The sequence below is a fragment of the Achroia grisella genome, unplaced genomic scaffold (assembly GCF_030625045.1).
Source record: "Achroia grisella isolate CSIRO2021 unplaced genomic scaffold, CSIRO_AGI_Agris_v1 utg4142, whole genome shotgun sequence".
In the NCBI taxonomy this organism is placed as follows: Eukaryota; Metazoa; Arthropoda; class Insecta; order Lepidoptera; family Pyralidae; genus Achroia; species Achroia grisella.
Genome location: NW_026712849.1, coordinates 684,443 through 696,626, shown reverse-complemented (window position 1 = coordinate 696,626; position 12,184 = coordinate 684,443). Strand labels below are relative to the sequence as shown.

General features: G+C 37.3%; 1 non-coding gene across 1 annotated transcript; it reads left to right on the top strand.

Annotated features, from left to right (window-relative positions):
• The first annotated feature begins 11,467 nt into the window (after positions 1 to 11,467).
• On the top strand, positions 11,468 to 11,539 carry Trnam-cau (transfer RNA methionine (anticodon CAU)). The gene has a single exon. It is a non-coding gene; the product is annotated as a tRNA-Met (tRNA).
• Positions 11,540 to 12,184: the final 645 nt, after the last annotated feature.

Genomic DNA, 12,184 nt, shown 5'->3' with positions numbered 1-12,184 from the left:
CCAGTCATTTCAGAGATTAGCCGGAACAAACAGTGAAACAATTTTATTGTGACGACCTCGCTTTACTTTTTATAATAAAAGTAGCCTAAGTTACTCTTTATTACATCAGCTACCTGCCATAAAAAGTCCCGTTAAAATCGGTCCAGTCTTATCAGAGATTAGCGGGAACAAACAGACAGACAGACAAAAATTGTAATAGTGGTGCCCTCAGACTAAAGTCGTATCCGTCAGGCAGTTGGTCTTCAGCCGCTCCGTAAGTCCTTCCGCGGGTTTGGAGTGCCATCTGCACTCGCCCCTTATCGTCCGGTGAAGCTGTAAAGGCCAGCTGCGGCCAACAGCATTAGAGTAGTCCGAAAAAAAACGATTTACTGGCGGGGGCACCAGTGTGGATAATAAAGTGAAAATGAGGTCAGATCAGTTAGCCCATCGTGGCAAATTCACCATGAATTTAACACGATGGGGGACGAGGGGGAACCATGTGGTGGTCAATCTGACATGGTACACTGCTATTGGGGTTATTATATCATTGTTTAAAAATGTAGGTGATTACACTAATAAAAGCTTACGTAATATCAACAAACTAGTTTTACCTAAGTGCCGTTTGACGAAAGTTAGTAATTCGTTTTATAGAAATTGCGTAAGGTTTTACAACAAACTCCCAGAGTCTGTACTCAATTTGCTAGAAAAGAATTCAAATGTCTTATAAAATATTTTCTTTGTAAAAAAGCTTATTATAAAATTGAAGAATTTATAAATGATAATAATATTTTTGTACAAAATATCTATCTTTAAATTCATAGCGCTGACAATGTTATCTGATTGAACAAAGATTAAGTGCGTAGCAGTTGCTATGTTGATCGCATGCCTAATCCTTGGTAATGTAAATAAAAATAAAACCATATTTCATTTATAAGAGCAACACACAAGATTCTTGCTTATTCTTCTTGTGATGAGTCTGCATTCCGAATGAGCGGTAGAATAAAAACTTGACTATTCAAAAGTGCTTATATTAAGTTTATTTGAATAAAGATTATTTCTACTTCTATTTCTACATTATCAGTAATTCCTTACCCCCCTATTTAAATCAGTTATCTAGTACTAATATTATAAGCTTTGCTTCATTTAGAACTAGAGGCTGCTGTGTGAATAGTTCCGAAAGAAAACGCCGCAGGATTTAACAAGTGATCTCACAAAAACGTTTCAATTTATTAATTTACAAGCACCACTTGAAGTATGCTGGTGGCACAGCCCGAGGCTACTGATATCCTGCTATTTAGTTCGGGGTTCGAGTACCCTGCAAGAAGTGTTGTAAGTAGCTTTTGTGATATTTTTGAGTGGTTATAGCGGTACTTAATAGTTACTATGGCCAATTGACTTCAGTCAAAAATCAAATTGTAAAGATATATATTTACAATATATTGTAAATACATATATTTACTAAATATTGTAAATAAATATTTACAACATGTTGTTCTAGATATCATATGTAGAATATATTTTATATCTAAATATATATAACTCAAAGGTGACTGACATAGTGATCTATCAACGTACAGCCCAAACCACTGGACGGATCGGGCTGAAATTTGGCATGCAGGTAGATTATGACGTAGGCACCCGCAAAGAAATGATTTTGATTAATTCTACCCCCAAGGGGATGAGTTCCCTATAAACTCACATCCCAATAAACTCATATGAGTTTATAGGGATGAGTTTGTATGAAACTTTGTCAATTTTAAACCGATCGGGCTGAGACTTTGCATGCATAAATCTACTTTGACGTAGATTTATGTATCCCCTAAGAAAGGATTTTGATCAATTCCACCCCTAAGGGGATAAATTTACGCGAGCGAAGGCGCGGGCAAAAGCTAGTTGTGAATATATATATATTTACAACAGGTTGTTGTAGATATCATATGTAGAATACATTTTATATTATAATTATAGAAATGTAGAGTATATTATATAATATCCTAAAATCTAGAAAGAAGACTTTTTCTTAATGGAGTATCAAGATTTTTTTAACAAAAAAGAATATAATATGGAGTACTGAATATATAATTATTTTATATGTATAATTTTTTAGTTGTTTATTATATATGTATAGACAATATATATTCGTAGTATTATATATATTTATTTATTTTTAAGGATTACCAACATAAGATACAGAAATAGAAATAATCTTTATTCAAATAAACTTGATATAAGCACTTTTGAATAGTCAAGTTATTTTATTCTACCGCTCATTCGGAATGCAGACTTATCACAAGAAGAAAGAGCAAGAAACTTGTGTGTTGCTCTTTTAAATAAATATTGATTTACATATATTTAATTAACAACAAGGATTAGGCATGCGACAATCAACATATAAACCGCTACGTACTTGGTCTTTGTCGCACAATGGTCTTATACTAACTGTTCTCATATTTATATATAATCACAGCATGCTTTAAGTTATAATATACAAGATTATATCGACCGATACAAACAATCATACTCATGATACAAATGTTTGTACCGTGCGAGGAATCGAACCCGCGATCATCGGCAGTAAGGCGACTACCGCTAGACCACCGAGGCCGTCAATTTAAATTTATTCTTAACATAATAATTTATATATGTCAAGATATATTTTTTTTACATGACCTATCTGTATATATGTGATGTAAAATAAATATATCTATATTATGGAGACTAGAGGGTGCGTGTGTGCGCGGGCCTCAAGAGGCCCGCGAGGCGTTGTCGTTGATTTTTTTTGTGCAGACGGTTTTCTTTTCGAATAGACTTGGTTGGCAAGTAGAGTTGTCTGTTTTGATACCATTAGGTGACTTCCTATTGTAACAGTGAATTTTTGTTTCACGTGTACCATCCTGTGGCGAAACTTTGTATTGTAATGGTCACAATACAAAACCTAACCTAACCTACCGTTCTGTATACTATATTAGTCTAGGGTCAAAGTTTTTAATGTAGAGATCATAATACGAAACCTAACCTAACCTACCTTTTTGTTTACTATATTATTCTGTGGCTTTAATTTTTATTGCAATGGTCACAATACAAAACCTCACATTACCTACCTTTCTGTATTAGTATACAGAAATGTATGCTTAGTGTTGCCACCTAATTTTACAAAAAAATCGCATGAAACTATTAAGATGAGATTTATTATAGATCCCCGTCACTCTTATGTTAGAATGTCGAAACAAAAAATTCCCACATTTTGGGTTTGCAAAATTACCTAAAAATCGGGGAAAATTTGTAGCCTAGATAATATTTCAAACCGAAATCTACCATGGCTCAATAAAGGCCGATTCGCTGCAGGGAAGCCAGGTACCCCAAAATGTATTCCTAAATTTATCATCAGAGATAAAATACTCGAACTCGGCCGCCATCTTGGATTTTTCCTTTTTGAATACTTTTAACTTATCCACTTTGGCGATTGAAACATTTTGTCCATACATTGTACAGAGCTAAGGTGACTCCTAGTAGTTCCTTAGTACTGTTTACTATGAAAATTAGTTAATACTTCGCACCGAGAGTTTCCATTCCTCAATACAAGTCAATTCGTTGCAGGGATGATGCCACAGAACTGAATTTTAAAAAGTTCTTAAAATTGTCATCATAGATAAAGTATCCTAATTCGGCCGCCATCTTGGATTTTTTATTTTTAAATACTTTTAACATATACATTGGTGATAGAAACATTTCATCCATATATTGTACAGAGCCCAGGTTACATACACCTAAGAGTTCCTTAGTACGGTTTACTATGAAAATCGATGTATGGTGTTGCCAGGAGATTTTGACAAAAACCACCTAGGGCCCTTTGAGGGATAATTTTGGACCAATGCTTATCACTGTTTTGTTCAAATTGACGAAAAAAAATTCCACGTTTTTTTACTTTTCTTCGAAATTACCCCAAAATCGGGAAAATTTTTTGGACCAGGTAATATTTCCCACCGAGAATTTCCATTGCTCTATAGAAGTCAACTCGCTGCAACGTTTAGTGGTACCCCAAAATTGAATTTTTAAAAGTCCCTAAAAATGTCAACATAAATTAAGTACCCTAACTCGGCCGCCATCTTAGATTTTTACTTTTTAATACTTTTGACGTATTCACCCTAGTGACAGAAACATTTCGTTCATACATTGTATAGAGCCTCAGTGACTCCTTCTAGTACTATTCTCTAAGAAAACTGATCTGAGGTGTTGCCAGATAATTTTGACAAAAACCACCAAAAATCCTTAAGGGGATGACTTTTGACAGATTTTCATCATTCTTTAGTTTGAAATGTCGAAAAAAATTTTTCCACTTTTTAGGACCTGTCTCAAAAAATACCCCAAAATCGGGGAAAATTTTCATACCAGGTAATACTTTGTGTCAATAGACATCATCTCTCCGTAGAAGTCGACTCGCTGCGGTGTTGCCATGTGTCCTAAAACAACATTTAAAAATGTCCCAAATTTTATCCGAAAAGCAAAACTCCCCTATCTGTGCCGCCATCTTGGATTTCTAAAATTTCATAATTTTCACTAGATGCCGGGTCCTTCGGCTATCCGACGCCGCACAGTGCGTTGACCTAGCACACTCGTAGGTACCCTATCAATTTCAGTCGACTGGCTGTGGGGTTGGCAAGTGTCCTAAAACTACATTTAAAAATATCCCAAATTTTCTCCGAAAAGCAAAACTCCCCTATCTCTGCCGCCATTTTGGATTTTTACTTCTTAATACTTTTGACGTATTCACCTTAGTAACAGAAACATTTCGTCCATACATTATGTAGAGCCTCGGTGACTTCTTCTTGTACTATTCCCTAAGAAAACTGATCTGAGGTGTTGCCAGATAATTTTGACAAAAACCACCAAAAATCCTTAAGGGGATGACTTTTGACAGATTTTCATCATTCTTTAGTTTGAAATGTCGAAAAAAAATTTTTCCACTTTTTAGGACCTGTCTCAAAAAATACCCCAAAATCGGGGAAAATTTTCATACCAGGTAATACTTTGTGTCAATAGACATCATCTCTCCGTAGAAGTCGACTCGCTGCGGTGTTGCCATGTGTCCTAAAACAACATTTAAAAATGTCCCAAATTTTATCCGAAAAGCAAAACTCCCCTATCTGTGCCGCCATCTTGGATTTCTAAAATTTCATAATTTTCACTAGATGCCGGGTCCTTCGGCTATCCGACGCCGCACAGTGCGTTGACCTAGCACACTCGTAGGTACCCTATCAATTTCAGTTTTTAAAGCTAGACCTCAATTTCAATATTTGTCCCATGATGTATGGGTGTTGCCAGCGAATTCTGACAAAATTCCCCTAAAACCCTTCAGGGGACGATTTTTGGTAGACCAACAAGACTTTTTCATTTGAAATGTCGAAAAAAATTTTTCCCACTTTATGGGACTTTTCTCCAAATTTAACCCAAAATCGGGGAAAATTTTTAGCCCTGGCAAATCTTCTTACTGAGACTTACCCATGTCAGTAGGTGGCGTTTAGCTACGGGGTTGCCATGAGCAGCAAAAACGCGATTGAAAATATCCCAAAATTTTTCCAAAAACTAAATCTCCCATAGCTTGGCCGCCATCTTGGATTTCTGAAATTTCATAATTTTCCCTAGAGGCCGGGTTTTTCAGCCTCCCAATGGCCTACAATAGGGATCGGTAGTATCCCCGCAAGTACCCTAGGAATTTCAGTTTTTGGAGAGACACCCCAATTTCTATTTTGGTCAAACCATGTATGGGTGTTGCCAGCAAATACCAACAAAACACATCTAAAACCCTTTAGGGATGTTTCTCGATAGGCCTTGATGCCTCTTTTGTCAAAAATGTCGAAAAAAATTTTTCCCACTTTTTGGACCATTTCTCCCAAATTACCCCAAATTCGGGAATTCCTTTTAGCGCTGGCAATACTTCTTACCGAGACCCATCATCGCCCCATAGAAGCCGACTCGCTGCGGGGTTGCCCTGTACCTAAAAAATGACTTTGAAAATAATCCGGATTTTTAGGACCAATTTCACACGCCCCCAACTCGGCGGCCATCTTGGATTTTCCAAATTTCATAATTTTCCCTAGAGGTCGGGTCCTTCGAGTTTCCTATGCCCCACAACCGGAGTCGCCAGCACCCCCGCAACTACCCTGGGAATTTCGGTTTTTGAAACTGTAGAAAATTTTCAACCAGTTTTTGGCAATTTTTTCGCCGCCATCTTGGATTTTAATTTTTTGTTTTTACGCCATATTCTGGGTCCCGCCGAGACGTGCCAAATCACTCTTTGAACGGAATCGATCCGAGCGAAACTGTAAAAGTTAGCCGCCATCTTTGTCCGCCATCTTGGATTTTCCCAAATTTCGGAATTTTCTCGTGGTCACCCTAGCCAAAGGAACATTTCCCCCATACATCGTCTCGACCCCCGGACGCTCCTTCTGGGAGAACAACTATGTCAATCAGTGAGTGAGTCACCGTAATGCAGCTTTATATATTATAGACTAGAGGGTGCGTGTGTGCGCGGGCCTCAAGAGGCCCGCGAGGCGTTGTCGTTGATTTTTTTTGTGAAGACGGTTTTCTTTTCGAATGGACTTGGTTGGCAAGTAGAGTTGTCTGTTTTGATACGATTAGGTGACTTCCTATTGTAACAGTGAATTTTTGTTTCACGTGTACCATCCTGTGGCGAAACTTTGTATTGTAAAGGTCACAATACAAAACCTAACCTAACCTACATTTCTGTGTACTATATTAGTCTGGGGTCAAAGTTTTTAATGTAGAGATCATAATACAAAACCTAACCTAACCTACCTTTTTGTTTACTATATTATTCTGAGGCCATAATTTCTACTGTAAGAGTCGCAATACAAAACCTAACTTAACCTACCTTTCTGTATACCATTTCGACCTGTGGCTTTAATTTTTATTGCAATGGTCACAATACAAAACCTCACATTTCCTACCTTTCTGTATTAGTATACAGAAATGTATGCTTGGTGTTACCACCTAATTTTACAAAAAAATCGCATGAAACTATTAAGATGAGATTTATTATAGATCTCCGTTGCTCTTATATATAGTTTGTCGAAAAAAAATTCCCACATTTTGGGCTTGCAAAATTATCCAAAAATCGGGGAACATGTGTAACCTAGGTAATATTTCGAACCGAAATCTACCACGGCTCAATAAAGGTCGACTCGCTGCAGGGAAGCCAGGTAAATTTATCATCAGAGATAAAATACTCAAACTCGGCCGCCACCTTGGATTTTTCCTTTTTGAATATTTTTAACTTATCCACTTTGGTGACAGAAACATTTTGTCCATACATTGTACATTGTACAGAGCTAAGGTGACTCCTTCAAGTAGTTCCTTAGTACTGTTTACTATGAAAATTAGTTAATACTTCGCACCGAGAGTTTCCATTCCTCAGTACAAGTCAATTCGTTGCAGGGATGATAGGTGCCACAAAACTGAATTTTAAAAAGTTCTTAAAATTGTCATCATAGATAAAGTATCCTCATTCGGCCGCCATCTTGGATTTATCCTTTTTAAATACTTTTAATATATACACAGAGCCCAGGTTACATACACCTAGGAGTTCCTTAGTATGGTTTACTATGAAAATCGAGTTATGGTGTTGCCAGCTGATTTTGACAAAAACCACCTAGGACCCTTTGGGGGATGATTTTGGACCAACGGTCATAACTGTTTTGTTCAACTTAACGAGAAAAAAAAATTCCCACGTTTTTTAATTTTTCTCCGAACCTACCCCAAAACTGGGGATTTTTTTTAGACCAGGTAATATTTCCCATCGAGAGTTCCCACTGCTCCATAAAAGTCAACTCGCTGCAAGGATTAATTTTAAATTGAAATTGAAAATTAAAAAGTCCCTAAAATTGACAACTTAAATTAAGTACTCTAACTCGGCCGCCATCTTAGATTTTTACTTTTTAATACTTTTGACATATTCACCCTAGTGACAGAAACATTTCGTTCATACATTGTACAGAGCCTCGGTGACTCCTTCTAGTACTATTCTCTAAGAAAACTGATGTAAGGTGTTGCCAGATAATTCTGACAAAAACCACCTAAAATCAATAGGGGGATTGTTTTTGACAGATTTTCATCATTCTTTTGTTTGAAATGTCCAAAAAATATTTTCCCACTTTTTAGGACTTATCTCAAAAATTACCCAAAAATCGGGGAAATTTTTTATTCCAGGTAATACTTTGTGTTGAGACACATCATCTCTCCATAGTAGTCGACTGGCTGTGGGGTTGGCAAGTGTCCTAAAACTACATTTAAAAATATCCCAAATTGTCTCCGAAAAGCAAAACTCCCCTATCTCTGCCGCCATTTTGGATTTTTACTTCTTAATACTTTTGACGTATTCACCCTAGTAGCAGAAACATTTCGTCCATACATTATGTAGAGCTTCGGTGACTTCTTCTTGTACTATTCCCTAAGAAAACTGATCTGAGGTGTTGCCAGATAATTCTGACAAAAACCACCAAAAACCCTTAAGGGGATGACTTTTGACAGATTTTCATCATTCTTTTGTTTGAAATGTCGAAAAAAATTTTTCCCACTTTTTAGGACTTGTCTCAAAAAATACCCCAAAATCAGGGAAAATTTTCATACCAGGTAATACTTTGTGTCAAGAGACATCATCTCTCCATAGAAGTCGACTCGCTGCGGGGTTGCCATGTGTCCTAAAACAACATTTAAAAATGTCCCAAATTTTATCCGAAAAGCAAAACTCCCCTATCTGTGCCGCCATCTTGGATTTCTAAAATTTCATAATTTTCCCTATATGCCGGGTCCTTTGGCTATCCGACGCCGCACAGTGCGTTGAGCTAGCACACTCGTAGGTACCCTATCAATTTCAGTTTTTGAAGCTAGACCTCAATTTCAAAATTTGTCCCATGATGTATGGGTGTTGCCAGCAAATTCTGACAAAATTCCCCTAAAACCCTTCAGGGGACGATTTTTGGTAGACCAACAAGACTTTTTCATTTAAAATGTCGAAAAAAATTTTTCCCACTTTATGGGACTTTTCTCCAAATTTAACCCAAAATCGGGGAAAATTTTTAGCCCTGGCAAATCTTCTTACTGAGACTTACCCATGTCAGTAGGTGGCGTTTAGCTACGGGGTTGCCATGTGCAGCAAAAACGCGATTGAAAATATCCTAAAATATTTCCAAAAACTAAATCTCCCATAGCTTGGCCGCCATCTTGGATTTCTGAAATTTTATAATTTTCCCTAGAGGCCGAGTCTTTCAGCCTCCCAATGCCCTACAATAGGGATCGGTAGCATCCCCGCAAGTACCCTAGGAATTTCAGTTTTTGGAGAGACACCCCAATTTCTATTTTGGTCATACCATGTATGGGTGTTGCCACAAATTCCAACAAAACCCACCTAAAACCCTTTAGGGGATGTTTCTCGATAGGCCTTGATGCTTCTTTTGTCAAAAATGTCGAAAAAATTTTTTCCCACTTTTTGGACCATTTCTCCCAAATTACCCCAAATTCGGGAATTCTTTTTAGCGCTGGCAATACTTTATACCGAGACCCATCATCGCCCCATAGAAGCCGACTCGCTGCGGGGTTGCCCTGTACCTAAAAAATGACTTTGAAAATAATCCGGATTTTTAGGACCAATTTCACATGCCCCCAACTCGGCGGCCATCTTGGATTTTCGAAATTTCATAATTTTCCCTAGAGGTCGGATCCTTCGAGTTTCCTATGCCCTACAACCGGTGTCGCCAGCACCCCCGCAACTACCCTGGGAATTTATAGAAAATTTTCAACCAGTTTTTGGCAATTTTTTCGCCGCCATCTTGGATATTTTTTGTTTTTACGCCATATTCTGGGTCCCGCCGAGACGTGCCAAATCACTCTTTGAACGGAATCGATCCGAGCGAAACTGTATATATCTTGGATTTTCCCAAATTTCGGAATTTTCTCGTGGTCACCCTAGCCAAAGGAACATTTCCCCCATACATCGTCTCGACCCCCGGACGCTCCTTCTGGGAGAACAACTATGTCAATCAGTGAGTGAGTCACCGTAATGCAGCTTTATATATTATAGATAACTTTAACAAGTTATCTCCATAATTTATATCCTTACTTCATACTAGACATTTTAGTTTACATATTGATAAGATAAAAAGTATATGCGGCAGTGGGTGGGACCATGACGTATGGCTCTGAATCTGGGCGCTGAAAAAGCACCAAGAGCAGAAACTCAATATCGCAGAAATGAGAATGCTAAGATGGGTAGGTGGCGTAACAATGCTGGACCACATCAAAAACATCCACGTTCGAGGTAGTTTTAATGTGACTCCCATATAGGAGAAGATTTTAGAGAGCCGCCTAAGGTGGTACGGTCATGTCATGCGACCATCAGACCACATGACAAGAACAGTGCTTGACATAAGTACCCAGCTGAGAAGACGCGGCAGACCCCGTCTCACATGGATGTCTGTTATTGAGAGAGACATAAAGAGCGCCAATATAACATCCCAGACGACCCAGGACAGAACGTCCTGGCGAAGACTGACCAGACGGGCCGACCCCAAATAAATGGGACCAAGGCCAGGCAAAAGAAAGAATTGATAAGATAAAAAGTATATAGTAATATAATATAAGTATATAATATCTATATTACCAACTAGTTGTTATCCGCGACTTGGTCCGCGTGAAATTTATTTTTTTATTATAATATATGGGACCGCGTGGAGGTCAAACCGGTATGGGACATTTTTTTTTTAGAGGATGACAATGGAATTGTGCACCCGCCTGCGCTAACGGTTCACGCTGGCGGGGCACCAGTGGAGGATGATAAGCTGAACATGAGGTCAGGTCAGTTAGCCCATCGTGACAAATTTACTAGGAATTTGTCAGTATGGTTTCCAGGGGGAACCGCGTGGAGGTCGACCTGACATGGTACATTGCTAGGGTCATAAATCCACACTACTAACAATCACCTTTCCCCCCGGCATGGGACATTGTTACAATTGGGATCAAGTTCACTATTTTTTTAGTATAATATATGGGACCGCGTGGAGGTCAAACTGCATATAGTAATTAGGTGAACAGTCCACATTACAAACAATATCCATCCCACCTCATTCTCTTTTTCTTAAATCGCTTAAAATATATTTTTTTTAATGCATACGGTATTTCAGTTCCTATTTTATTCAACCTGGACAAAGTCGGGAGAGAGTACTAGTCAGTTAATATTTAATATACAATCGTAATATAATTTTAAAACCTTTAAATCATTAACAAAACAGTGAATATTATCTAGATATATATAACATAGAAGTATTTATGGATTAAACATATTAAATTCATTAAACAATAAAATATATTTATCCTTATTTATGAGTACTTAGGTAGCAGATAACAAAAATTGTAATTTCAAATCATTCCAGACCTACTTAGGAAGTGAACCGTAATTTCGTCAAACCTTGCATAGAGCAGAGTGGCGCAGTGGAAGCGTGCTGGGCCCATAACCCAGAGGTCCGTGGATCGAAACCACGCTCTGCTATCAAACTTTTTGTATGCAGTTTTATTATTTTTATTACCTTTTTATATTATTATAATGTAAAATAAGTTTATTTTTCTATTTTCGTTACGTATTTTTTTTGTTTGGTAAATTTTTTATCTAAAAATATTTTTTTTGGGTACTCTTAAACTACACTCATAACTATAAAATATGAATGTACTAGCTCTACCCGCGGCTTCACCCGAATAAAATGTACAGCCTATGTGGTATTCTGATATATAAGCTATATTACTGTAAACATTTCATCAAAATCTGTTCAGTAGTTTTTACGAGAAAGAGTAACAAACATCCGTCCAGCCATCCTCGCAAACTTTATCATATTAGTAAGACATATTATTATCATAAACAAGTTATTTAATGTGTATGTATATATAAAATTACATAATAAAAAAAAACTATCGTTGAACAGTTAATAACGTCGGGGACGTAAAAAAAACGAGATAAACAGACAAAAAATGTATTGCAATCTGTTTATATTATAAACAGATTGTAATACAATAACAATTCTGTAGGCATTTATTTGGGATAAACAAAAATACATAATATAGTTTCTATAATAATAATAATAATAACCCTGGACAATTGACACAGCGCCATCTAGTCCTAAAACTAAGCAGAGCTGGTGTT